This window comes from Dasypus novemcinctus, chromosome 7 (assembly GCF_030445035.2).
Source record: "Dasypus novemcinctus isolate mDasNov1 chromosome 7, mDasNov1.1.hap2, whole genome shotgun sequence".
Lineage (NCBI taxonomy): Eukaryota > Metazoa > Chordata > Mammalia > Cingulata > Dasypodidae > Dasypus > Dasypus novemcinctus.
This window is the reverse complement of record NC_080679.1, coordinates 46,740,348-46,766,144: the sequence shown is the minus strand read 5'-3', so window position 1 is coordinate 46,766,144 and position 25,797 is coordinate 46,740,348. Positions and strand designations below refer to the sequence as shown.

Below are 25,797 nucleotides of genomic sequence, written 5' to 3'. Positions count from 1 at the left end.
GTTACTTTCCTGGAGGCCCGAAACAGAAAGTTTAGTAAGTCTATACTTCTAAGCAAATCCCAGGTTAAGCAATGCTCTGGGTTCAAGGTCCAGTTCAAGGACCTGTTCCATTTGTTGCCTGGCTGAATTACATCTAGCCAAGGACTTCATTTTATCTTCATTGAAATTTATAGGTATTTTAACTCCCATATTAATTGAAATGCCTCTACCCTGAATTGAAATATTGCAGTATCAACACGTCTTTTAAAACAATTTATACACAAAGAAGATTTTATTCTCTCATTTTCAAAGATCCGCCTCTAAATTTTACTGCTGTCACTGGATGCTGGCCAGTGTGACTCTCACTCCACAGGAATCATAAATCCAGATCTTTTAAAGATGATTTCACTTGGTGTTGATGGTCTCCATGTTAACAAGCCCTAGCTCAAACAAAGTACCAGTCCGTGGTGATTCTTCTAAAAGTAAAACCAGATTTGCATGTAATTTATATGAACTTATTATGTATATGGGTTTTGACTAATAATGTACATAGAATAACTGAGACTAAAATTTAGGATAAATTCTATTCTCTCTCTAGTAGGATAAATCCTAAATTTAACATCCATATTAGTGTCTCAATCAAAGAAGAAAATATGTAGAGTGTGAATAATATACATACTTTACATTTTTCTAAATATATGGATATTTTATAACTATAACATGAAATATACTACTATTATCAATGACTTCTAGAAGAAAATGTTGATTAGCTGTGCTCAGTAATATATTTGAGTGCCTTAAAGAAATTATCCTCAAAGTGAGCTCTAGGGCTCAATTTAAAAACTGATTCTCCTTTTATGAAACAAGGTTAACTACCATGCCTTACATTACTAATGTAAAACCCTTGCTTGGTGAACAGGAACAAGCTAAAGAGTTAAGAACTCTGAGAGTTCTTTTTGGGATGGTGTTTCCAAGCTGGCAGACCTTTGGTTTCTGAAGGAATCCTTGCCACCTGGGACAATTTTCAAAACTAAGGAACAAGAAACCCTTTAGCTGCACCATATCTGCACTTTGTTTTAAATCGCAATTCTAATATTATGTTACTTCTTCCAAAATACCAGTTATTTCAGTATTTTAAAAATCTGAGTCTTTTATGAATAAAAATTCAGAAAGTTTTAAATTGCATTAGAATTTCTACTGGAATAGAGGTGCCCTTCTTCAGAGAGCATTCTATTGTTACTTTAATTTCAATATCTCAACTTATTAATGAGACTGATTATCTTTTCTTATATTAGTCATTTATTTTTCTTAGCTAGTCTTGGCTTCATCTGTTCCAGAAATCTGTCTTTCTGAGCAGACTATATAAAATAATATTGGACCCACCACACTCACTCTCTTTGCTCTTTTATGCCTTGGTTTTCCTTAATATCACCACCTCACATCTTATGGATATATTTGAAATATTTGTCTCTTGGCTTAGTCCCTTCACTCAAAGGTAAACTCTGTGAGTTTAGGGACCTAATCTATTTTGTTCATTGCTGGATTCCTAAGGCCCATAATGCCTGGCACATAGTAGGTGCTAAATAAATATACTTTGAATAAATTTGATGAATTAATGAACATTTTAAGAAAATGTTGCTACATTTTCAGATCTATAACACTGATTCTGCCAATCATTTCCTTTCACATCAGGGAGGAATGATATATAGGTGGAAATAAAAACTCAAGCAGTTTGCAAAGACCAATTCATCACACTATCACCCTCTGAGTTTTATCCCACTGTTTAGAGTTTCCATGGCACAGCTGATGAGAATGAATGAATAGAAGTCAATGTAGCCCATAAAAAGATGTGACCAACTAGCTTAGTGCATCAGGGAATCATAACAATGGTAATCAATCACTTATGATAAATTCAAACAACATTTACTTTTGGCAGGTAACTCTGTGCCAAGAATTTATCCTGCATTCTCTTTATTTATGATAAAACAGAAATGACATAATACTTTGTCATGAAAGAATGCTTTTAAATGATGCTTTTAAAAATGTATATGCTGTTCTTGAAATAACTCCTCCCTGATTTATGTTTATAGATGCTGCTATGGTAGTTGATAATAATAATAATAAAAAGGAGCTGTGGTCAGTCAGGGACCATGTGATTTTAGGATTGATGAATTTCCCATTAGATCAGAAATCTGAATTTTTTACTCATTTCCAATTTTATTTTTCAACAAGCACCAATTATTGTTATTATTTTTTGTCTTTGGAGATTTCAGAGCTGAACTACCAATGGAATAAAATCCACATGCCTTTAGAGTTGTGATTTACCGTACTCTAATTATACATGCTATATGAGGAGACCATTCTTCCATGGGAACTATTGAGGAAATTTGCTTTCTGTCCTGCATTTTTTTCCAACATTTAATATCACCTACTTTTAGGCTCACAGCATCTTGACTTTATAGAAAATGTGGGCCTTGCACTATTCATGCACTAGCAATTTGACTCTAGTGAGAGTACCCTGTGTGTCTGTATTTCTGCATACTTAGACATATTTATTACTTTGAAAGAGCTTTCTTTGGGGGGGCAATTATTATATTTTTGTTGTGGATATAGAAAAATATTGACTATAATGCATACAAGACCAAAAGGAGAAAGAGAAAAAGAGGATGTGGACCTTTTATCCAACTTCAGGATGTTACTAGTTTCAAATTAATGTGGATTATGAGTACAAAGTTCCCAAAATGGTCATGTGTTCCTTAACTTCCGCCCTAATTTCTAGATTGGTTTTATAAGTCAACAGCTAGATGAAAACTGGGAGAAAGCAGTAAAAATATTTAATGGTTTTCAGGCCACACCTTACATGAAGTCAGATATTGGCTTGGAAATTTTGGTTTTCAAATTAAATCAGTTGAGCTGCATTAGGTCCCATTCATTTGTGCCCCCATCACCCCCAGTTCTTTTCTATTTGGCAGCATGTTCCCAACCTCTTGTCATAATTGGTCCCCTATATCATTTTGGATGCTTTGGATCCAGTCTTAATCCAATGCCTTGATTAATGCTTGACATACAGAAGGCAGAGTTACTGATCTTTTTTATTAGCCATGTTACCTTGGGCAAGTCAATTAACCTCTGCAAATAGTTTTTCCTTATCTGTAAAATAAGAGAATTGAGCTAGAAAGTTGATTTCAAACTCTCCTTTCCACAAGTGAGCAGAGACAGGAAGGAATAGAACACACAGATATGGCTCTAGATTTTCTGTTCCCACTTGGGCAGAATTTTGGGGTAAGGAAATAATCCCCAAATCAACACAGATTTGAAAATCTCTGGTCTAGATTATCATTAAGGCCCTTTCTTGCTTTCACAGTGTTGTGAAATTATTTAAAAACATATTTTTTACACAAGCAGTGAAGCAGAATTAAAACTACTCTGGGTGGTGAGATTATACAGGGTTTTTAATTTCTCTTTTATCTCCCTGTATAAAAGGAGAACTAAAATTAATGTATATAATAGTTTTAAATCTATGAATTTTTAATTAAACTTTTAAATTGAAATATATACCAAGAGAGACAGAGACACACAGAGAGAAGTATACATCACAAGTTAAGTTTTCAAAGTATGGCATTTGTCATAATTTTACATAGATTAGAACATGAATTATGACTTATTTTAAGTAAGCAAAAGTAACTCCAATTTATATTTGTTTCAGGTGTTTTTCATTCTTAGAAATTATTTTAGCAGAAATAATACATATTTATTGAATATAAACATTACGTACTAAGACTTTTAAGACCAGTTTTAATGTTTCATCTATAGAGCCCAGAATTTAAAAAATTACCATTGCATTAATTATTAAATGAGAAAGATTATTACAACCAGTTAAATAAAAAAAACCAAAAACCTCTATAACTTAAGCCAAGGGAATTCTTTCCATAATCCAGTCTTCTAACTTTCAAAACACGATATACACTACACTCTTAATTGTGTCCTCAAATTCAACCCAATATTTAAAATTTGCCTCTAATAAGCTATTTTCTCAAATCGTTTCTAGCTTTTAAAGTAATCACTATTCAAGCTCCAATGAGCAGTAGAGCCAAAAAGCATTGTTTTAGTTTTTGCTGCTTTTAAAACCAGTTTGTTTTCCTGAAACCAGTCTGCCAAAGTCTTTTTGCAGTTCAGTAGTTAAGTGAGAAACAGATTTGCCATTAAAATGCACAGTCGTGCCATCTGCATAAAGATGTATAGAGCAGTAATGACATATCCATGTTAAATCATTAATAAAAAGAGAAAAGAGGAACGGGCCCATGACTGACACTGTTGCTTAATAACTAGAAGGAGAAGGAAGGGAAGAGACAGGCCTGTGAACAGTAACAGATTGATGTCTGTCGGAGACATTTCTTATCTTTTGACAGCGTTTGGGCCAGAGCCCATGCTCTCTACCTTCTGTAGTCAAAGACCGCGGTTCACTAGGCCAAAGCAGTCTGGGAAATTAATAAAAACCACCACTTAATTCAGAATTCCCCTTCAAGACTGGTATTCATTAATATTAGGCTGTCGTGGAGTGACATACGAAGTGTTGGCAAAAGGCTGTCCCTATGAGGAACTCACGCATGTTTCCCTCATCAGCAGCCTTAAACCTTCTGAATACTTATTATAAGGTTAACCATTGATATTAATAGGCCGATCTGCATAATTTCTTAAAATAAGAAATAAAATATTTTCTATTTGGGAGGCAGTTTCTAGGCATGTGAAAGTCAGCCACGAATTGGTACTGAATATAAAATTTCCAATTAAGAAATCTTTTTGAGAAGGAAAGATAGAACAAATAATTCTATTCTTAGGCAAAGTTATACCTTTTTATCCTCACTTTTTTGGTCCTAAAATCAGTGAACAATATTTATTTTGAAACAATTTGTGAAGTTACAGAAGAAATTATCGATATATAATACCCCTGGCTTTTAAGAACTAACAATTAAAAGCAACTGTTAATGCATAAAGTAGGTTGATAATCCAGGCATCAAAACTACATAAAGGAGTTCATAAGGAATTTCATTTGTAGCTTGATGGTGATATAAACCTATAGGAGCCCTGGACTGATGAGAATAAACAGATTTAAGTGCCATTAGTCTGAGAAGACTAAAAATACAAAAAAATAAATTTAACTTTAGGGAAATGGTAATGTCTTATTTTGAATCATAACCATGGATTTTATATGGATTTTAACTGTGGGTCATGGTTGTGCAACTCAAGTCAGTGAGACCTGAAGCTAGATAAAATACCTTTTTTTGGCTCTATTTTACAACATTTCCTGTGGGATATGATGGACTTCTGCTACGAGGAAGGCCGCAGAGCAGAGGGCAGGGGATCCAAGAATTAGGTTCCCTTACATGTACTTAGTTGGGTGACATTAAGTAAGTCAGTCTTCCTCCACCTCCTGTTTTTCTTCTGTAAATGTAAGTCCAATTCAGCTCTTTCATTTCACAGTGCTATTACAGTAATAACCATCATAGAGCTCTGAGGATAGCATATTTGTTAGAACCCTTCTTTGACCATAAGTGCTTTTTAAAGCTCTTTTCAGTACGAAGGTTCTATCCATTACCAAGCACAACTATGAGTAAAAAGGAAATAGCTAGAGTTTCCTTCCTCACCTGTTTGCTCTGAGAGCCCAATTATGTGCCAGCAATGTGTACTTGGCATGGAGACACAATGGAGAGCTAAATGAACACAGCTCCTGCCTTTATGCAGCTTTCAGTTTAGGGAGGGATTAAATAATTGAGAGAAGAGATAAGTGTATACCTACTAATTGTTAACTGGCTTGGAAAAAAGATACAAGGTGTGAGGAGTCATAGAACATGGGCTGAGGTCTCAGGAAAGGGTTGGGGAGAGCTGAAGATTGAGCTGAGACATACAGTATAAGCAGGAGTTAATTGGGTGATGGGGTCAGGGGAGAGAGAGTCCAAAAGTGCAATGCAAAGGAAAGAGCAAGTGCAAATACCCTGGGGTGCCCTTGGAGAAACTGAAAGAAGTTTGCTGTCACTCCTCAGGGCTCAGAGAGGACAGGCAGGGGTTGGAGAGTTAGTAAGGGCCAAATCATACAGGGGCTTCTCATTTGGGCCATAAATATCATTTTGTTTAGTTGATGAGAAATGTTCTAAGAAACATTCCTAGGAATCATACGTCACCTTTATATTTCTGTGATGGAAAGAAATAATTTATATTGCCTTAGATATTGAGTTTGATTCATTTCTCTCTGACTGGCTCCTCCAATGAAGAAGTTGCTTATTTACCAGCATATATAGGTGCTGGGAGAGTTTTCTCTATGAACGTAGTAAGTGCATGGTAAAATATGAGAGTATGAGGGTTCATAATGCTTACCTGAAAAACAGGTAATGCTTTCCAGGAAAAAAAGACACCAAATCCACAAAATTTGCCGATGATAAGACTAAATTATAGAATTGCCCTTGCTTTATTGTTTCATTGCCTGGAGAGGACAGACCCCTGAAACCCATTCCCATTCCCTGAATGATGTGTAGGTTCCACATTCTCAAATATCCAGAACAGTGCTACTCAAAGTTGTATCTCGGGACCAGCTCACCATGGTGGAGTGCTTGTTAGAAATGCACGATCACGGGCTCCACCCCAGACTCACTGCATCTGAATCATTTTATCAAGGTCTTCAGGGGAATTTTATGCACATTAAACTTTTAGAAGCACCACTCTAGGTACTGGGAATGATGAATTCAAAATAATGTATAAATTAGGGCATTTAGAGTAATTTTAAAATTAGCTTCCTTGTAGTTAATTATCATTTCAATGTAAAATTCCCTTAACACTTTCATAAATTCAATTTTAATTATTGTTATAGAAAACGTTTCACTAGGATACAATCACTCTAGGCATGGTGCCAGCAATTTCAAGGTTTAAAATTTACTCAAAACACAACAAAATATTTTGAGTGAATACATATTTCCTTGTAGGGTAGAAATTAGCCATTCTGACTATCAATTATTGATTACTGAAATTTCCAGTAAGTATACAATGTTCACAATGGTTAAAGCACAGCAACAATTTAATGGTATGTTCTTTGTACTAAAATCATTCTTAAATAATCATTTAGCCCATAAGACCATCACAGTCAAAATGTAGAACTATTTAGGGGATTTGGGATATCCAAGAGTATTTGTGCTTATTTGGAGCTCAGGTTTATATAATAAAAATACATTCTTAACAATTTATTTAACTAAATTTGGAGCCCCAAGCTCTCAATGGATGTCTGAATCATGGGAGCCTTGCCAGATGTTTTGGAGTGTGGAATTCAAAACACATTAGCAGCATGGCACGTCAGGAAGTTTGATGCAAAACATTTCTTCTCCCTTTCCAAAAGCCTTGTTTAGTTTCTATTGTAAGGCATGAACTATGGTGACAGTTCATAGCTCTAGGGAAACATCTAAAATCCATAAGTAGTATCTACTCAGACAGTGGAAATATGAGGCAATTATCTGCACAATCAATGTCATAAAAAAAAACCTGCCCACCTAACTCTATCCAGATAACAAACTCAAAAGTGGATATTTATCTGCTAGGCTTTTTTCACTTTTTTGTGCCTAAGATTCTGTACATCTCCTGGCTCTTACCCTAGTCCCACCCTCCTCACTTTTGGCAGATGACCTTGTTTATTCTTTAAAGAGAAAATGGAATCTATTAGGGAAATTTGAACCTTCCTTTAATTTTACCACCACGGGGGTCAGAATTCCTCTGCTTGTTCTGGGGTACTACTTTGTCCTTTACACCAGGTTTTCCTTATCTTTCTTCTCTGACTTTTCCTTATTTTTCAAATATGCCCTAGTGCTTAGCATCAAATTTGACACAAAGCATTTAATAAACGAGTAAGTTTAAGTTTCTACTGTTCCACATCTCAAAACAAAATGAAACACATCCAAATATCTTCTCCATGACCCTTCCCTTCTGTAAAGAGGCCACCAGATCTTTGTCTTTCCCTCTTCTTTTAGAATGAGACTTCCTGAAAGAGTAATGTATGCCCTTCAACTCTTGTTTTGTCCTTCATCTGTAATCCTAGCTCAACTCTGGCAGGTCACAGTGATATCACCAGTGCTTCCATACTGCACAGTTCAAGACTTAGTTTTTCACCCCACCTTGTACTCAACCTCTCTTCAACATTCCACAGTTTTTTACCTCCGTCTTGAAATTCTCTCCTCCCTTATAATTCAAGGCAACACTCTTCCCAAGGTCTTCTCCCAAAACTTTTAGGTTCTGTTCTAGCCTTATCTCCCTAATTGGGCTCCTCCCCTCTACTTTCTGTGCACTGATTAACTCAGTCTCTGATTCTCTCTCACCTCCTGATTGCTTTGCCTCCCAGGAGTCTGTGTCCACATCAGACCTTTCCACACAGCTACAAGAGTTATGATCTTTGGAGGGGTGGGAAAATGATGATGTTCTTCTACCTAAAAATCTCCTGATGCCTCATTACTTATGAACAAAGATTATTGATGTCTCCTTTATTTAAAACATAAATTGTCACAAATGAAGATTTATATATGTCTATTCGCTCCTGTCAATGTAAGTCATGGCTAAATAGCAATTTTGGGGAAAAAATAATAATCGGTAATGATAATCCTGCATTTATTGTGAGTCATGTTTTCACACTTTTTGTTAATTGCATTAATATTTTTATTTAATTCTCATAATAACCTATGTTCTCATTATTACCCTCATTTACTGATGACAAAACAGCATTATAATCTGCTCAAAGTCAGAAAGACTGTAAGTGGTGGATCTAAAATATGAACCTCGATAAGCATAATTTCAGATTCATTCCTCTTAACCAAATTCTAGGTGGCCTTCTGGTATTATATATTTAGAAAGTCATCAGCATCTAATATTGCCCTTAGACCAAAAGAAAAGAGCCCCTGCCTGGGCACCACCCTAGAAGGCCCTGCCCTGACCCTTCCCCACAGAGTGAGGAGTCTACACTGCAAAGGGGATACAACACCCAAACCATGTCATGTCTTCTAAACTTATGCTTGGAGTACCTGATGCCAGCACTGTCTTCCCCAAAGGCTCTGTGCCAACTTGCAGGACATGCACAGACTTCTTTTCTAGGTCTGTGATCCAGAGTGAAGACCAAGGGGTCAAAGTCCACATCTCTAGCTAGGCGCCCAGGGCTTGCCAAGGTACAGGCTGGAGCATCCAAGTAACTGAACTGGGGGCTTATTGGATAGAAGGAGAAGGGGCTGAGAAGAAAAATGGAGGAGGCCACAGGCCAGGGCCTGGACTGGGCTGGGCAATCCCTGCTCTCCTATGTTCTGGCTCAGAAATCCAAGGAGTCAGAGGATTCTAAAACTCGGTCTTCCAAATTATAGGAAGGTAAGTTTTTCAGAAAGGACAGTATATTTCATTTTGCAGTTGTTTCACTTGATTTAAAACTTTTAAATATTGAGACATGTGGTCTCAGTTGTATGATTGTCCCAGGCCCTGCAATTGTTAGGAGTGGGCCTACTAACTGAGTTGGTATTTCTTTTACATTTGAAGTTATACTAGACTCAACATTTCAAAGCTTTTTTTTTTTTCCCTGTGTGGAGCCCAAGATTATATATTTTAGAAAAGCTTTTTTGTTGTTGTTGTTCTGTTTTAAGCTTAGAATGTACAGGAATCACCTGCAACAATGATTTTCAAAATATAATGTGCATTGGAATCACCTGGGGATCTTGTTAAACTGCAGGTACTGCTTCAGCAGGTAGCAGGTGGGGCCTGCGAGGCCCCATTTCTAACGAGCTCCCAGATGATACTGATCCTGTTGTTCCTTTGACCACATTTTGAGAGGCAAGGACTCACAGTGCTTGTTTAAAATGCAAATTCCTGAGTATCACCTTCAGAAATTCTGATTGAGGAGATCTAAATGGGACCCAGATGGTGAGCAAACCAGGCATTAAGAAGCCACCCAGGTGGTGCTGGTGAGGTGGTCTGTAACCCACATTTTGGGAACAAATGCTGTAGAACAGGCTTTTCGAGCTTTAATGTGCATATGGACTACCCAGGAATCTTGTTAAAACGCAACTTCTAATTTAGTAGGTCTGGGGCAGGGCCCAAGATGTGATATTTCTGACACTCCCAGGAGATGCCAGGGCTGCAGGGCCACAGAGGAGCCAGGGGTTAGGAGGCCCGTTCAGTTCAGGGTCTTTACTGTTTAACAACGATCTTTTTTTAATCTCACCCTCCCCCCCACCCCCCCCCCCCCGCACACGGCTTTTTTTTCCTGCATGCATCCATTCGCTGTGTGTTCTTCTGTGTCTGTATTTATTTTTTATTTATTCCCTCCCCCACCTTGCAGCTTGTTTGCTGTCTGCTCTCTGTGTCCATTAGCTGCATGCTCTTCTGCGTAGTACCTTGTCTCCCTTTTTTTTGTTGCCTCACGTGGCTGGGGTGGTTCTCTGCGGCGCTTGCGGGCCAGGCAGCACTCTGTGGCGCCTGGGCCCTGGGCCGGTGGCTCTCCGCAGTGTGCGGGCAAGCCTGCTTTCACAAGGAGGCTGCGGGACGCGAACCCAGAGCCCCCCATATGGTAGACAGGAGCCCAAATGACTGAGCCACAGCCGCTTCCCGACAATGATCTTTTGAATATGATTTACTTAATTGTGAGCTGCGGAGGTATTTGGGGTAAATTGTCTGTAGACAATATCCTCAATCCTGTTTCACAAGTTTCACAAAAACAGCTCCACAGAACCTTCTAGTGACACCGAATTTGCTGGTGGTTGTTTTCCTAAGCTTCTGCTCAGGTTTGACCTTTCTTAGATCCCCTAAGTCAGTGACAACTGGGTTTGCAGATACTGTTTATAGATGTTTCCAAGGAGCACCTGTGGGTAATCTGACAACTTGCAAGAGCACTAGACATTCCAGACATCTGGGCTGAAGAAGATGCTTTTCTTAATACCCAAGGAAATGGACTTCCCTTCATGGGAGCTCACTGAAAGATACAGAACTCTATGTGAGGGCTGTGTGTTGTGAAGAGTAAATTGGAAGGCTATTAATCTCATGAATTGGGCATGTGCAGAGGGATAATCCAGATGCTCTCAGGTTTCTTTTGATAATCTATTTTATGGCCAGAATCATTGTGGGAGGAGGATTTAGACTGTCTCTCTCCACAGAGCTAATCCTAATATTTGTGATGAATTAGTGACAGGCAGCTTTCACAGGGAAGTTCATAAAGGTGAATTAAGGTAATTCAAATGTTGTTAAGAATGAAGTACCTCCTTTTATGCCAGGCCTATGATGCTGTTTTGTTGAGGCCAGAGGCGCCCAGGGACTGTCCACATTTACCAGGCAAGTATGAAACACTGGAGGCAGATCCTTCTTGACCTTTAATGTAGTTTCTTTAAAATTTGTTAGATTTGGTTTATTTGAGGTATTTAGTACAGAATCTGTGTTTACATTAACTGGCATTGCAAATTTTAATATTCCCTCATATCTACCTCCTTTTAAATACTAGGGAACACACAAAAAGTTCATTAGACGTTGAAAAACATGCAAGAGGGAGAACTACGTGAAAACATTTAAGCAAATTCTTAAAGCTGGTGAAACAGTTGCAGGTTTTTTTCTGCAATGATCAATAAAACAGACTCACCTTTCCGTTAGTGGAAGTATTAGTTTATTGGAACGATAGACTGATGAACCATAATATATACTTGATTTCTAAGGACACTACCTCAAAAAAACACAAAAGACAAGATTCCTTTCATCCCTATCACAAATCTTTTGCATATTTCAGTACAAGGAAATAATTGAGAACCCTTGACCAGCAGCATCAGAAAAACCTAGGTTTTTGTTAGAAATGCAAATTCTCAGGCCTGAGGCATCAAATACTCTGAGGGTGAAGCCATCCAGGTGATTCTGGTGCCTGCTCAAATTTGAGAGTCACTAATCTATATCAATCACTTCCAATTCAAATGAATTCAACAGTCATTTATTATACAACTTACTTTGTGAAAGGTGATCTGCTAGGCCAGGGGTTCTTAGAATCATCGGAGAGCTTTATCAAAATATCAGTCGTGAAATTTCCCACCCAAAATAATTGGAAAAAACAAGACATGGAGTCCAGATATCTTTATTTTAGAAAGCTCCCCACATGGTTTTATTGCAGAAGAGGATTGAAAGGTACTCACCTTGGTCCTTGGGTGATTACAAGAAGAGGAAACAGATTCTTTGGCCTAGAGGAGATTTTACTAGGGAAATCTGATCATAAATATGCTAAAATTGAGTTAGGCTCAAAAGGAAAACTAAAAATTTTAACAAATTTAAGCAGAGATCTTTTTACTTTTTCACTAAATATAGACAAAAGAAACAACTTTAGCCCTAGCAAAGCTAAAAGCAGTATTTTTGCCCTATAATGAGGGTTCTTTGACTTTAGAAGTAGGTCTCAGAAGAGTACTGATAATCTAGAAAGGTGAGCAACTTAAGAATGCAAAGGTAAAATGAACAGAGAATGTTACAACATTTTAGAGCATCCCACCCAATACTGGTGGAAGTGGATTGGGATGAATTTTGCTTCTATGATCTTAACTTTAGGGATTTCTCTTCTTCTTCATTGTACCCCCTACCATGGGTCTTGAAAAGCACAGTGTTCTCTTCTTAAGTGACTAAAAAATAATGAAGGTGACTGTTGTTTCACGGCATTGATTATCTCAATTGAACTGTCTGGCATTTATTATTTACAGTATTTCTCATTACTTTTGGCACAATAGTATGTCAGTAGATTGCCTACCAGGGGTAGGAAAGGAGATTTTTTAACTTATTTCATGCAATCTAAAAAATTCACAATGATTTATAAATGTACAATGGAATAAGATTCAATGAGCCTTGATGAGACAAAGCTGAAATAATTTAGAATCAAGAGCCTGAAATATTAAAGGCATTTTGTTCATCTCAGTGAAATCTCATACTGTTATTTAAATTCCTCTAAGTTCATTAATCTCATTTAATAGTGGCTGATGCAAATCCACTTGGACTTTTGGGAGGAAAAATAATGGGCCATAATACCCTTGTCCCACAGAAAAGAATACAATTATTTTTACTTTGCAAGAGGTCACAATTGAAGAGTTTGAGATTTTGAGCTGCCATAGCTACAAATTTAGCAAAAAGTAGGCATTTAATGATAGAGTTCACTCTGGTGGTTTAGGTTTTATTTTGACTGTTTGTTTTGTCTTAAAAACACTAATGCTGAAATGTTGTCTCAAATCTTTATTTTCAAATCACTTATTATATTACCATAAATTATAGGGTGCAGCAAAGGCCAGATTTAAAAGGAAGTACACTTTACTCTCTCATTTTTCTATAAATAACATGACACTTTATGAAATAAGAATTATCATAAAAGTTAGTTTCTCTCTTTCTCTCGCTCTCTCTTTTCCTCCTATAAGTCCACTTGTAAGGACTGAGCTAATGGCCTTCCTCCAAGTAGCTCAGTGGACTATTCCAAATATAGGAGCATAATGGGTAGAGGTTAACTGTAGGAAGTCTGAGAAAAATGGTAATCTATAATTTCACCACAATTATAATGTTTCCCTTAAATAACAGTTAAGTCTCTGGGGCGAGTGCTAACAAATACCTTGTAAGGCTGCTCTTTTACTTTCATTGTTTTGATCCTTTTGCTCTCTCCTCGTATGCCATTAGAAGCAGTAAAAAACCTGGGCTGGGACTCACGGTGGCTTAGAGGTTGTGGGCTCCAGTTACGTTACAATCAGTGGAGGCCCTTGGACTGAAGTGGAGAGTGGAGTACATTCCCACCTAGAAGACCATATTGTGCCACATTTACAGGAAACAAAACCAACAAAGCTGAAAGGCTCTTTGTCAAGATTAACCCGGCCTCCAGCAAAGCCCCACAGAGGAGAATATAATGTTTGACTAAACTGGGATGACTCAGAGAAAACCCTTCTTTCTTCCAATAAAGAAGGGAGCCAAATACTAAACTTTGGCGGGTTTAGATGTAAACCCTATGTTGTCTGTTTTATACCTTGCCTTTGAGAAATTAAAGTTTACAGGTAAAACTATCTCCATGGTCTCCAGACAGCTGTGTGAGATCATCATCATAAAGCGGGGGTTTCTTAACCTTTCTTGTTCCACGGACCCCTTTGCCAGTCAGGTGAAAACCACGGAGCCCTTACTAAGTCCACGCTGTACTGTGTATTATTTAATAAATGTGTCACACCTATACCAACACATCCCCACAAAAATTTTTTTTTTAATTCAAATTCATGCTCATTGCCCCCTTGTTAAGGACCCCTGTCATACACTCCAGGTGTCAAGAATCAAAGCAAAACATGTGACTTGCATATTTAAAACAAATGACATACAGTGAGTAGGCTGCACATCTCTTTAATTAGACCTATAATTTTTAAGTATGGGATATAGTGTTTGCAGGCTTCACTATCTGTGTTTCTCTAATATCTTTGGGACAAGAAGTGTCTATTGGAGGGAATAATTTCCCTGGGGTCAGCTGGCAGAAGGAACAACAAACACAGACAACTGTCCGGGTAGATTTATTGGTATATTTTGGGAGAGTCCTTCCGTCCCCACTGTCACAAACTGTACTATTATGGATTGTGATTAGGGACGGGATCATGTGTTTTGCCAAGTTTAAAACCCACACAAAATTGTAGGGTTAGAGTCTGGGACAAAACTCAAACTTCTTGGTATGGAGTTTTTCTACTTATGGCAAAATGTGGCTTCCGGGAGGGTGAGTTAAGATGCCTCAAAGGGAAAATATTCTTCCAAAGGAACATTTTGATAATTCAAGTGTAAATAAATATAAATCCAAAACACATTTTAATTAAAGGGAAATTGCTTAGAAAAACACATTTATATCCACTCCTCTTTCATACACATTTCACTCACAATTTCCTCCAAATACATATCCAAAGGGGTAGACTTGGAAAGGGCGCATTTATAAGCCTACATCTCAAAATCAGGTTATGTGAATACACATAAAATTCATTAAAGGTGGTGCTAACAAGTGTTGCTTTAAATTCTGAGAAATCATTACAATAAAATAAAGGTAGCTGATTAGAAAACATATGTTGTCATTTCCCCACATTAAACATATAGAAGTTTTGCACCTTTATCTTAACTTTTAAGGGATCTTTCCACAATCAGGTTTTCTATTTTCCAAGGAGTCCAGGTACTTTGAAAGCCACAATTCTGCATTTTCACCTGTCTCTGTGACCATTCCATTATACCAGAAGCACTTGAATTACTGTATGTGAAATATGAAAGTTTCATTTTAGCTTTGTTCTTTCTTTTAAGCTTTCTCTTGTGGCTTTAGTGGTTCCTTATAATTATGTTTCATAAAATGCTTTCAGGCCTATCTTCTCCATATATAGAGATATAAAAATATTTATAATAAGCAACCATTCAGGGGAAAAGAAGATGGGAACAATGGAAAGGGAAAATATGAAAAGGAATATTCAGTTACCCTCAAACATTTGTAGTACCTATCTATGGTCTAGTATTTTTTTTAAAACCTGGCTTCAAAAGGAAACCTTAAGACACTGATATATAACCTCTTGGAGAGCTCTCGCCAGCTGCCTACAAGGACAAGCAGAATTTAGTATTTGTTTCACTATTTATACAAGAAAGGCCAAAGGAAGTTTCATTTGTGGAAATGAAGTAATTTAAAAGAGCACATAGAAGTTAACCTTGAAATTTTGTTCTCAAGTGTGCTTGCTTTTTACAATGCCCTTCTCATTGCCCCTGAGAGATGTGTCTCTCCAACTAGACCGAACTCAATTGAAGGGGTACATCTTACTCATTTCTCTACTCCCACCACCCGGCTCTGAACCTGAAACTTATAGGAGATGCCCCATAAAGGCATTTGAAAAACAAAAACAAAAACACCTATCCTTGTGTGTGTGTGTATATATGTGTGTGTGTGTGTGTGTGTGTGTGTGCTCTCCTCTTCAGTGTCTCCCAAGGACAAAAGAAACCTGTCCTCTTGGACATTCCCTGTAGGATCCAGTACTGTTGTGGACAAAATACCCCAGAGTTGCATCTACACCCCTCTAGTCAGTCAGGTGTGTATTTATACATAATGCAATCAAAACTTGACACAAATATTTCGGAATCTAAATTTAAGAGGCTCATAATCACTTTACCTTACAATTCATGATTGTTCCCTTTAAATGTTCATAAGACTATCATCTGGTTAAGATGAGGTGGACTTGAGGTCTGAGTTTGGTTTTAATTAACAGCAGTAATAATGAGTTTGAAATGCATTTTAAAAATATCTATTTTGAATGGAGCAGACACTATTTTTTTCTGGTTGAAATCATGTACAGTCTAAAGGCAAAATTAATAAGTAAGACTGACATCTGAACTTGAAATAGGTTTTCTTACATTGCAAGATGCTTAAAAAATCAACAGGTTATAGCAAAATTCAGAGCTAAATCTTTATTCTAAACTCTAATAGGCCCCATTATTCATGTTGGGAGGAATCCTTTTCTATGATTTTTTTAAAAGAAATATTTGCTATTTGGCAGCATCAGTTTGCAGAGAAGATCTTAAGCTTCTATTTTTAGAAAAAAAGGAAAGCTATTTTTCTTTGTCATTCAATCCTCTCTATCCCCCTAATTGAGATATGATTTGAGCAATAGCAATGGAAGCTCATGATTCCTTTTTTCTTTAACTGAATTTCTTCCTTTCAGATTAATGATTAAACACATTGAGTAGCATAATTGGGGTAAAATGAGATTTCCCAGGTAATGAATGGCCTTCTGATAGGTTACAAATTTATTCTGAACAGATAAGCTACTGTATTTTCAATTGGACAATCAAAGTATCATTTTACTTCAAAGGACAGGGGACAATAATTGAATGCTTTGACTCACTTCATATTTATGGCTATTTTTACCCACTGTAGAATATAGATGGACATAGTTTTATATTACTATGAACCGAACACATTTCTTTCTCACATGGAACTCATTCCGTGAAGAGGGGTATTGTAAAGCAGATAGAATGAGAGGCATCTAAGAATTGAGTCTATGGTAATAAACTGTTCTTGCTAAGTATTCAATCTCCCTCTCAATAGTATAAAGAGTATCTCAGGTTATCTTAGAATTGCCTCCTTTGCCCCTATGGTTTAGATATCTACCTAATTACAGTAAAAGCATCATATTCTTCTTTTAAGAGCCTAAGGAATATGAGAATATACAGTCATAAGACCTGTTCTAAAGATGTGAATCACATCCCAAGGTTGTGCAAAAAGTAAATTTTAAAATGTTATTTGGAAACTAAGAACTTGATAGAGAAATGGAGTGGCAGCTGAATCTCTCGCAGTAGTGATTGCAGGTGTTTGGGAGGGAACTCATGAGGGCAGTGAATAAACCCTGTAATCCTGATGGGAAGGGTTTTCCCTTAATCATATGTTGTAATCCTGGAGGCAAAAGCAGAGAGGACACACAAAGAGAACCCAGAGTAGACACAGGGGGTTAATTTTTCCATTTAGCATAAATTTATATCAAAGACCAGTCTTTCATTAGCCTTACTGTTGTCATTGTTTAACATTTATCAAATGCCAGGGATGCTTTTTTATGACATTATTCTTTAAAAAAAAAAAAAATTTTATTTATTTCTCTCCCCTCCCTCCCAGCCCCAGTTGACTGTTCTCTGTGTCTATTTGCTGCGTCTTGTTTCTTTGTCTGCTTCTGTTGTTGTCAGCGGCACGGGAATCTGTGTCTTTTTTTGTTGCGTCCCCTTGCTGTGTCAGCTCTCTGTGTGGGTGGCGCCATTCTTAGGCAGGCTGAACTTTCTTTCGCGCTGGGCGGCTCTCCCTATGGGGTGCACTCCTTGCGCGTGGGGCTCCCTTACACGGGGGACACCCTTGCGTGGCAGGGCACTCCTTGCGTGCATCAGCACTGCGCATGGGACAGCTTCACATGGGTCAAGGAGGCCCAGGGTTTGAACCATGGACCTCCCATGTGATAGACAGATGCCTTAACCACTGGGGCAAGTCTGTTTCCCAATGATGTTATTCTTTAAATATAATGCATGGCGTCCTTGCATTTTTCTCAATTTATGTTTTAAAGCCCTAGGAATCAAGGAGTCTTGCCATTGAGGAACAGACTGGTATTAATTCAAAGGAATAAAAATCCGAACTATAAACATTCATTTAATATACAAAAAGCAGGTCTAGAGGAACTTCATAAGAACAGTTCATGCTCTCACACTATGTTTATTGAGATTACACTATATGCCATGATCAAGACATCATTTCTGACCTTGAAAACTCACAATATAGTGGGGGGATACAGGGAATACCAACATGTAATCAGAGGATTACCCTTGAGTTTCACAGGTATAGGGCATTTTACACCTGGGTGCTCCCAGTCGCTGGAGTGGGATGGAAGAAAGGAGAGGAAATTATTCTCCCACGAGGTAAAAGTGGTTGGGTTGGGTCTTAAAAGACAGATGGAAATTAGCCTGCCCAAGGGTTGCAGGTAGAGTGTTCTGAAAATCCTGGTAAGAGTTAGTATCGAAGTTTTGAAGCAGAAATTCTCAACCCTGAAATCCTCAATTCTTGCTGCTATGACTTACAATATTATGGAAGAAATATAACTTCCTTTACTTAAAGTCAATTAATTGTAGATTATAATCCCATCTACAAAATACCTCCATGGGAACAAGCCAGTGTTTGTTCAAACAACCAGACACCAACACCTAGCAAAATTAGCACATAAAATTAACCGTCACGACATGGTATAGATGCAAAGGAGACAGCAGCATATCAGGGGAAGCTGCCAGTCCTGGACATGGCTGGGACATGCAGGGGAGTGGTCCCACATGAGATGGGAGCAATGAGTGCAACCCTGGGGGACTTTGTAGAATGCTTTGGAATACTAACAGCACTAGGGACCTTTTGAACATTTTTAGGTAGGTGAACAGCATGGTCAGTTTTACATTTTTAAGATTGCCATTTGGCAAGTCACTGTACCTTCCTTTTCATCATACAAAAGCATTGTCATAGTTTCTCTACTGGAATTTATTAAATATTCTTTGATGCCACCATATATCATCAGCAAATTTCAATCCTTCTTCAACAATCTTCTATGACCAGAACTATTAGTAATATTTATTTATGCTTCTGCCAAAAAATGCAATAAGTACATGCATGCATTATGACATTCAGTCCTCCAGTAACCCTATGAGGTAAATGTCATCGAGGTTTGCATCATCATATCCCCATTTTGCATACGAAGAAACTGAGGCTTAAAGAAGCAAGGGAATTTGCTCCCAGGTAACATCAATATGTGACAGAGCAAGGCTAGGAATCCAGGGCCATTTTATACCACAGCCTCCACCCTAGATAAACTTTATGGCTTACCTATTTGAACCAGTTTCTATTAGACTATTTTAACTGTTAGCTTTTGTTTTTAAGGTATTTCTCTTTAAGTTAACATATTTGTCTCCAAATGAAAACATTTCAACATCGTCAATTAAACACTTTAACTGAACTCTATAGTGTCATTTGCTTTGTGTCATTTGGCTTTTTCAATGTCTCTCCTTGGTTTTGCCGCATTTGGCTTTATTTGAATTTAAAATCAAGACTTTTCTTCCTGTGGAGTCTTACACAGACCACTTTTGGAACATCCTTACATTACAGCAGAGGCTAAAAATGGAAAATTCAGGGTCCTTAACTGGACTCTGGCTTTATAATTGCCCCTGTGGTACTCTCACCACATTCCCAGATGTGTGAGAGAGACAGGGGGGTAGCAAGGGAAGCAAATGTTAAAATAAGGCTAAGCAAACAATTTGCCCAACAGATGTTAACCCAATTCATAATTTAAAAGTTCCTATTTTTGTTCACCACTTAGACAATGAACATTTTAATTTCTCCTCCAAAAACTGCTTGAGAATTAGGTTCAGAAAGCAAAAGCCATCAATATTTTCATCAAGCATTCTTCCTAGTCATAGGTCAAAGAAACAAAAGGGGCATGTTTTCTTATAAATTCAGGCATTATTAGGAAGCCTTGTCAGGACTTAGACAATTTGTTTAAATATGTCTTCTTAGTTAATATGGTTACAGGATTAGATTTAATCAAGATTGAATAACCTATTGTTATAACACAAATCCCTTTGGAAAATCAATACCCCAGAGCTACATTTAAATAATCTGAAATAAAATAATTGAAATCAACTAGGACCAATTCCCCTTTTGCCCCTAAGTCAATCTTTATAGTAACCACTGTCCGCAGATGGAATTTAGGAGGTGCTAAAGAAACCCAGTAAATTTAGTAGAATAAACTAGTTTTATCTCTCTATTATTCTGCATGTTAGCAAAACATTTATAGCTGTTTACAGTGAAGAGAAGAAAACAAAATTTACATACATTTTAAAACTGTATTTTAAGCTAGTTATTTAGTTGTCAGAATCAGGTTTAGAAATTAGACGTCCTTAATCTCCAATACTATACTTAAGCCGCAAGAAAATGGCACTCCCATTTCTACCCCCATTGAGCCCCACAATCTCTATGCCCCTGTGCCACAGCTGCCAGGAGAAGAACCAGCTCACGGATATAAAAAGGCAAGACCGACAGTGCGACGCTAAGAGTGTTGGTGGGAAAAGGCAAATGTATATTGGGGGAGCTAAAATAATTGCGAACCTCACCCTTGTGCTATAAAAGGGCAGCAAATAGAGAGCAAAGGTATTGGAAAAGAACAAAGAAAAGAAAACCCCTGAGAAAACTTAAAGAACAATCCAATGTTAACTGAAAACTTAGGATAGAACATTCTTTCAAAGAGGGAAATTCTTTTCGGATCATTGAGGATTTTATGTTTTCTTCTTTCCTTTTTTTCTGGCATCTGATAACTTTTCACAGATAAAAAATTGTGCAATTAAACACTCACTGGTTTTCTATTTAACATAGGACTGACAGAAAAACTGACATATTTGAAAGGGGAATTTAGTGCCCTAGTTAAAATTGCAGGTACATATATCATAGAAAAAGAAGCCCAATTATTATCATTGTTATTACTATTACTAATTTAAAGGCATTTCCTGGAATCACAGGACAGAGACTTGGACATGACCTTAGAGACTAAGCCTCCCAAGTCCTACATTTGACAGATGAAAGAAAAAACAACTAAGGATCAGATGTTTTGACTGAACTACCTTAGGTTACACATTTCATTTCTGGATTATCTGTTGACCTTTCCATTATGTGATAGACCTGGGTACTTCAAAGATACTGAGAGTGTTTAAACCCTTAAATATTTGGGGCAACATACTTTTTTGGCAGAATTGTTTAAAAATTCCACATTTAAGTGGAATTTAAGATGGTTCTTAAACCATCTTAGACTATCTTTAAGGTGGTTCTTCCAACCATGTCAACTTTATATTTTCTATTATTTTTCCCTGGGAAATCTTTCATCTCTCCCAATAGAAATATCTTTACTTTGGGATAATTTGTATCTTGTCCATTTTAAAATCTTGATTTCCAATAAATCTGTGATCATGCATGTAATTATTTTTTCCTCTCCCATTTCGAACTTTTGGTAGAAAACTGTAATTGCAAAGTTAAATATGAGGAAGTTTGGGGGATTTCTAGGAAGCTACATCATCAATCTTTGTAACTAAAGCAATAAGAATAAGGGTTATACTAAAATTGTTTTACAGCCACAAAAATTTTATGGAGGTAAATATTTTAATGTTAACTTATACCTGCAATATTTATGGATTTAACTATCAGTAAAAATAAAAGTGAGTAATATATTTTGTTATATATTCTATATATCATTCATTTATTACATATCATTATATATACATACTTATTATATATTATAAACACATATTGACACCCTTTCTAATTAGAATGAAGAGTCTTTGTAAGATTTTTTTATTGTCTACTCTTTCTCTGGTATTTTTTTAACTTTAGGACTATGTTTCATTTTGATGACTATGAATCTTATATTAAAGATAACATTTGGAAAACCATTAGATTTTTTTAACTTCATGGCATTTATATAGTGATATTAATAGAGAGAATGTAATATTTATAGACCCAAATAGAAATATATTTTTTTCCATACCTAAACCTCGTTCCTCTTCGGCAGGGTCCTGGACTAAAGGAAAAAAAAAATCCTAACCTGACCCCCCTTTGAATGAGGGAACCCAGGGAAAACCTCCCTCCCTCCACAGAGTAACAACTCCCAAGAATTAAAAATAATAATAAAGATTTAGTAGGAGAGAATATGCTACTTCCTTGCTGACTCCTTGGGCTGTGTTGTCACTGAGTGGGAGAGCTAAAAATGGACAGTTCAGTGCAAGGAAGGGGCACACATATTCATCAAATAAGCCTCATGATTAGAGACTGTGTTTTTAATTACAATTAAGCTGAAAAACTGTTTCCTTTTGACTGCGTGATCATGTGTCTGAAGGACAAAGGCTATTTGGAACGATTGGCCTTTACTATAGACTTTTTTAGACATAAGGTCTATGCTCACAAGGAAAGTAAAATAAATATAATAATAATAAAGTCACTAGAAAAAATTCCACTCCCCAATCTAAATTTATTAGAGAAATATGAGACAGAGGCAGAGATAAGAAAAAGAGAGCAAAGAAAAAAATATGTTTTAGGTCATCAAACATAGGACTAGAAGACTTGACAAGCAACTGTGCAGAGAATTACTTGTGCGGTTAAAATTTAGAATTTCTTTGCAATGAATGACTCTAATTCTATATAAATTATACATAAATTATATTTTCAGTCAAATATCTGAATTTCTAAATAATACATTTTTTGCATATCTGGGGTCTTAGACGAACCATAGTTAAACTAGCAAAGAGAAAGTAAAATGACCATCATTTTGATCTCTCAATCTATCTGTATCTATATTTAACAACTACACAGTACTGATTTTAAGAATTACTCAGATTGTACATGAAAAGGTATTATTGATTCAGTAGATGGCAGTCTTCCCACTAAGCCAATAAGAACCATTGTGGAAATCACATTTTAAGAGAAGGAAAACTGTATTTTAAAGCATGATACAGCTTTTCTGAGACTATTGAAGATTACACCATATTTGGAAATTCAGTCTTTATGTTGTCTTTTAAAAAATTATTATTATCAAATCAGTGAGACAATTCAATTATTACTCTATTACTAGAATAGGGATGACAAGAAAGATATGTTTTCCCCTTTATATCTCTGAGTACTCACAGGCTAGTATGAATCAAAACTGATTAATTAGGCCTCTAGACAGTAAACATGAAGTATTACATATAAGGTTTTACTTCCCCTCTTCCCTTATAGCCTTCCATTAAACAAACAAACATCAAAAAAATAAACGAGAACAAAAAACTTTACACTGTGATGCCCTACCGGAATTTTAGAGGTAGATGAAAAGGAAACCTTTGGTAACTCTGCGGAGGGTGACTCTTTGTTCTGCCACTTACCTTACAATCTTGGGCAAGTTACTCAGACTCTCTGAAGCTCAAGTCCTCCCCCTGCAAAGCAGTGATAATAAAACCGCTATCACCGGATTGCTGTGAGGATAAAAAATAAAGCTATACTAGACGTTCAACAGAAGTTTGTTTTCTTTCCTTTATGTTCTCCCTCTTCCTAAAAATGCTCTCAGGAAGATGCATATGCATATATTCAAATGGGTGAATTTTTAATTAAAGAGAACTTAATAATACCAATTTTATTCTCATGATTTTAAGCTTCCTCATGTGAAAAATGTCAATACTCCTTGAGAGAGGTGGGCTTAGGAGTCCAAAATAGGGGTCTTAGCTCTATTTTCAATTATTGCTTTTTCCTTGAAAGCATAATCACAGTATATTAATCATTAATATACTTGTACATCAGAGTTAATCTTATATACAACTGACATTTCTATTATGGACATGTAATTCAGTGTTGAGTAATAGAAAAGAAAAAGTAAAATTAGATCTATTCAGTGTGTCCACCAAAAAAACACCTTGGAAGTTGCTTTAAAAAGAAACATTCTAAATATATTCTGCTCACTGTCTCTATTCTCTTCTCCATCAAGTAAAGTACAAGGACTTATTATTGGTACTCCTGCAAATGAGAGTTGTTATAAAACAACAGAATCTCAGTGTTTCTAGGTCTAACATTATTTTGTTGAATAACATTATGGATTTAATATCAAATGGACTTCTGATAATATATGAAGATTTAAAATATTTTACATTTACATAGGAATATTTCTTTCTGATAGATTTAAAAATGTTAATTCATTTTTGCAGTAAATGTCCACATTCACATTGCCTCTCTGAGCCTGGCCTCACCTGCTTCTAGAGTAGCTGGGGGCACTTCTTCACCTTTTTGCCCTTCTCTCCAGTGCCTCCTTTTGGGGTCACCATTCTGTAAAGCACATGAACTTTGCTGGAATAACAACCCGAGAGAGCTAGGGCTTTCTCAAGTTCAGATCTGTTACACATGGAATAAAAGATTCTCATTTACGCTTCTGATGAATGGTTCCTCCACAATCTAAATAATTTGGGTAGTTAATGAAAAGCCAGATCAAGTTACTTCGAGAGGAAAGCATTTATTATCGCCAGTCTCAATTTGCTGGGGACAGGGTGGGAGGAGGCAGAATGTTTTTTCATGCTGCTGCTGCTGCTGCTGCTGTAGAAAAGTGCTGGGGCGGGCGGGGGGCTTGCTACAAGCCTGTTAGAAACACAAGCAGAGTTTTCACAGCTGTTAGGGTCTCCACTAATTTTGTGTTGTAGGTCAGACAGCTAACTGCTCTAAGGAATCTTGTCATGATTTTTTTTTTAAGAAGCTTTAGATTATATAAACGTTACCAAGATTTTTTGTTTTGAAGTTTTGTTTCGTTTTGTCAGGCTAAAGTACGTTCAAGAGTCATTGCCATCAACGTTTTTGAAGTCTCTTTCCTTAAAAACTTTTAGGTCACCTCTTTTATTCATTTAGCACCTCTGCTTTCAAAGAAAAATAGAAAAATATTTAAAAGGAAATAAAAAGGTGGGACTAGGGGCACCCAGAATATCAGTCCTAGAGGACGATATTCACCCATGGGCATTTCAAAAGCCGACCACGGGAGAAAGGAAGAAGTGTGAAGAAAAAAAAAACATTATGAAATGAGGTGAAGGGAGCCTCCTGGATGAAGTGGCCTCCCCTTTTATTGCATCTTTTAAAATTCACAGTAGCTAATGTACCCTCTGCGCCCATTTCTTATCAAAATAGTTATACTTCAAATATATGGTGCTAGTTACAACATTCAAGTCAGGGGTCACTGAAGAATGGTGGGTTGCTGGATGAGAGAGTGCTGAGTCTCTTTTATCTCTGAATTCTCTACCCTAAGCAGAATGCCTTACATACCACTTGCCCTCCGAAAATGACTGCGGAGAGAATGAATGCATGCATGAATGAATGATGTTCTCTGCTATAAATTTACAGGAGTTTTAAATGAATTCAGGGCAGAGATTGCTTATCCAAAGAATCAAAATCTTGGTATGTATTTGTAATGTGGATTTTTCAACAGCTTCATGAACAACTTTGCTCTCCTCAGCTATGACCTGTAGTAATTTTTATATTACTTATTCTACAAAGCATTATAGTTTGTATTAACTACCTTCTACAAACATCTATAGCTTAAAGAGCTGGAGAACCCCCAGTAAGGTGAATTTACCATATCTCATTAGCCATTCAAATATTAAGGGTGACTTTCCAGCTTTTAGGTATAGACAAATAGACCCCAAATCCCATTTTGTCAAAAGTTACTAAAACATAGATTATTTGCTAGTCTTAGTCTCCAGAAAATAGAGTTTGGTTGA

At 36.7% G+C, this 25,797-nt stretch overlaps 1 long non-coding RNA gene across 2 annotated transcripts in view; it reads right to left on the bottom strand.

Annotated features, from left to right (window-relative positions):
• The window catches only part of LOC101412711 (uncharacterized), a 36,856-nt gene extending 12,420 nt beyond the window's left edge, over positions 1-24,436 (bottom strand). The window contains exons 1-2 of one of the 2 annotated variants that reach the window (XR_188590.2): positions 24,289-24,436; positions 23,434-23,523 (exon numbers count right to left, since the gene is read on the bottom strand). This is a non-coding gene — a long non-coding RNA (uncharacterized lncRNA). Of the gene's footprint in view, positions 1-23,433; positions 23,564-24,288 lie in introns of those variants that run through there. The other variant, XR_001119246.2, reaches the window with a different exon arrangement.
• Between the last annotated feature and the right edge of the window lie 1,361 nt (positions 24,437-25,797).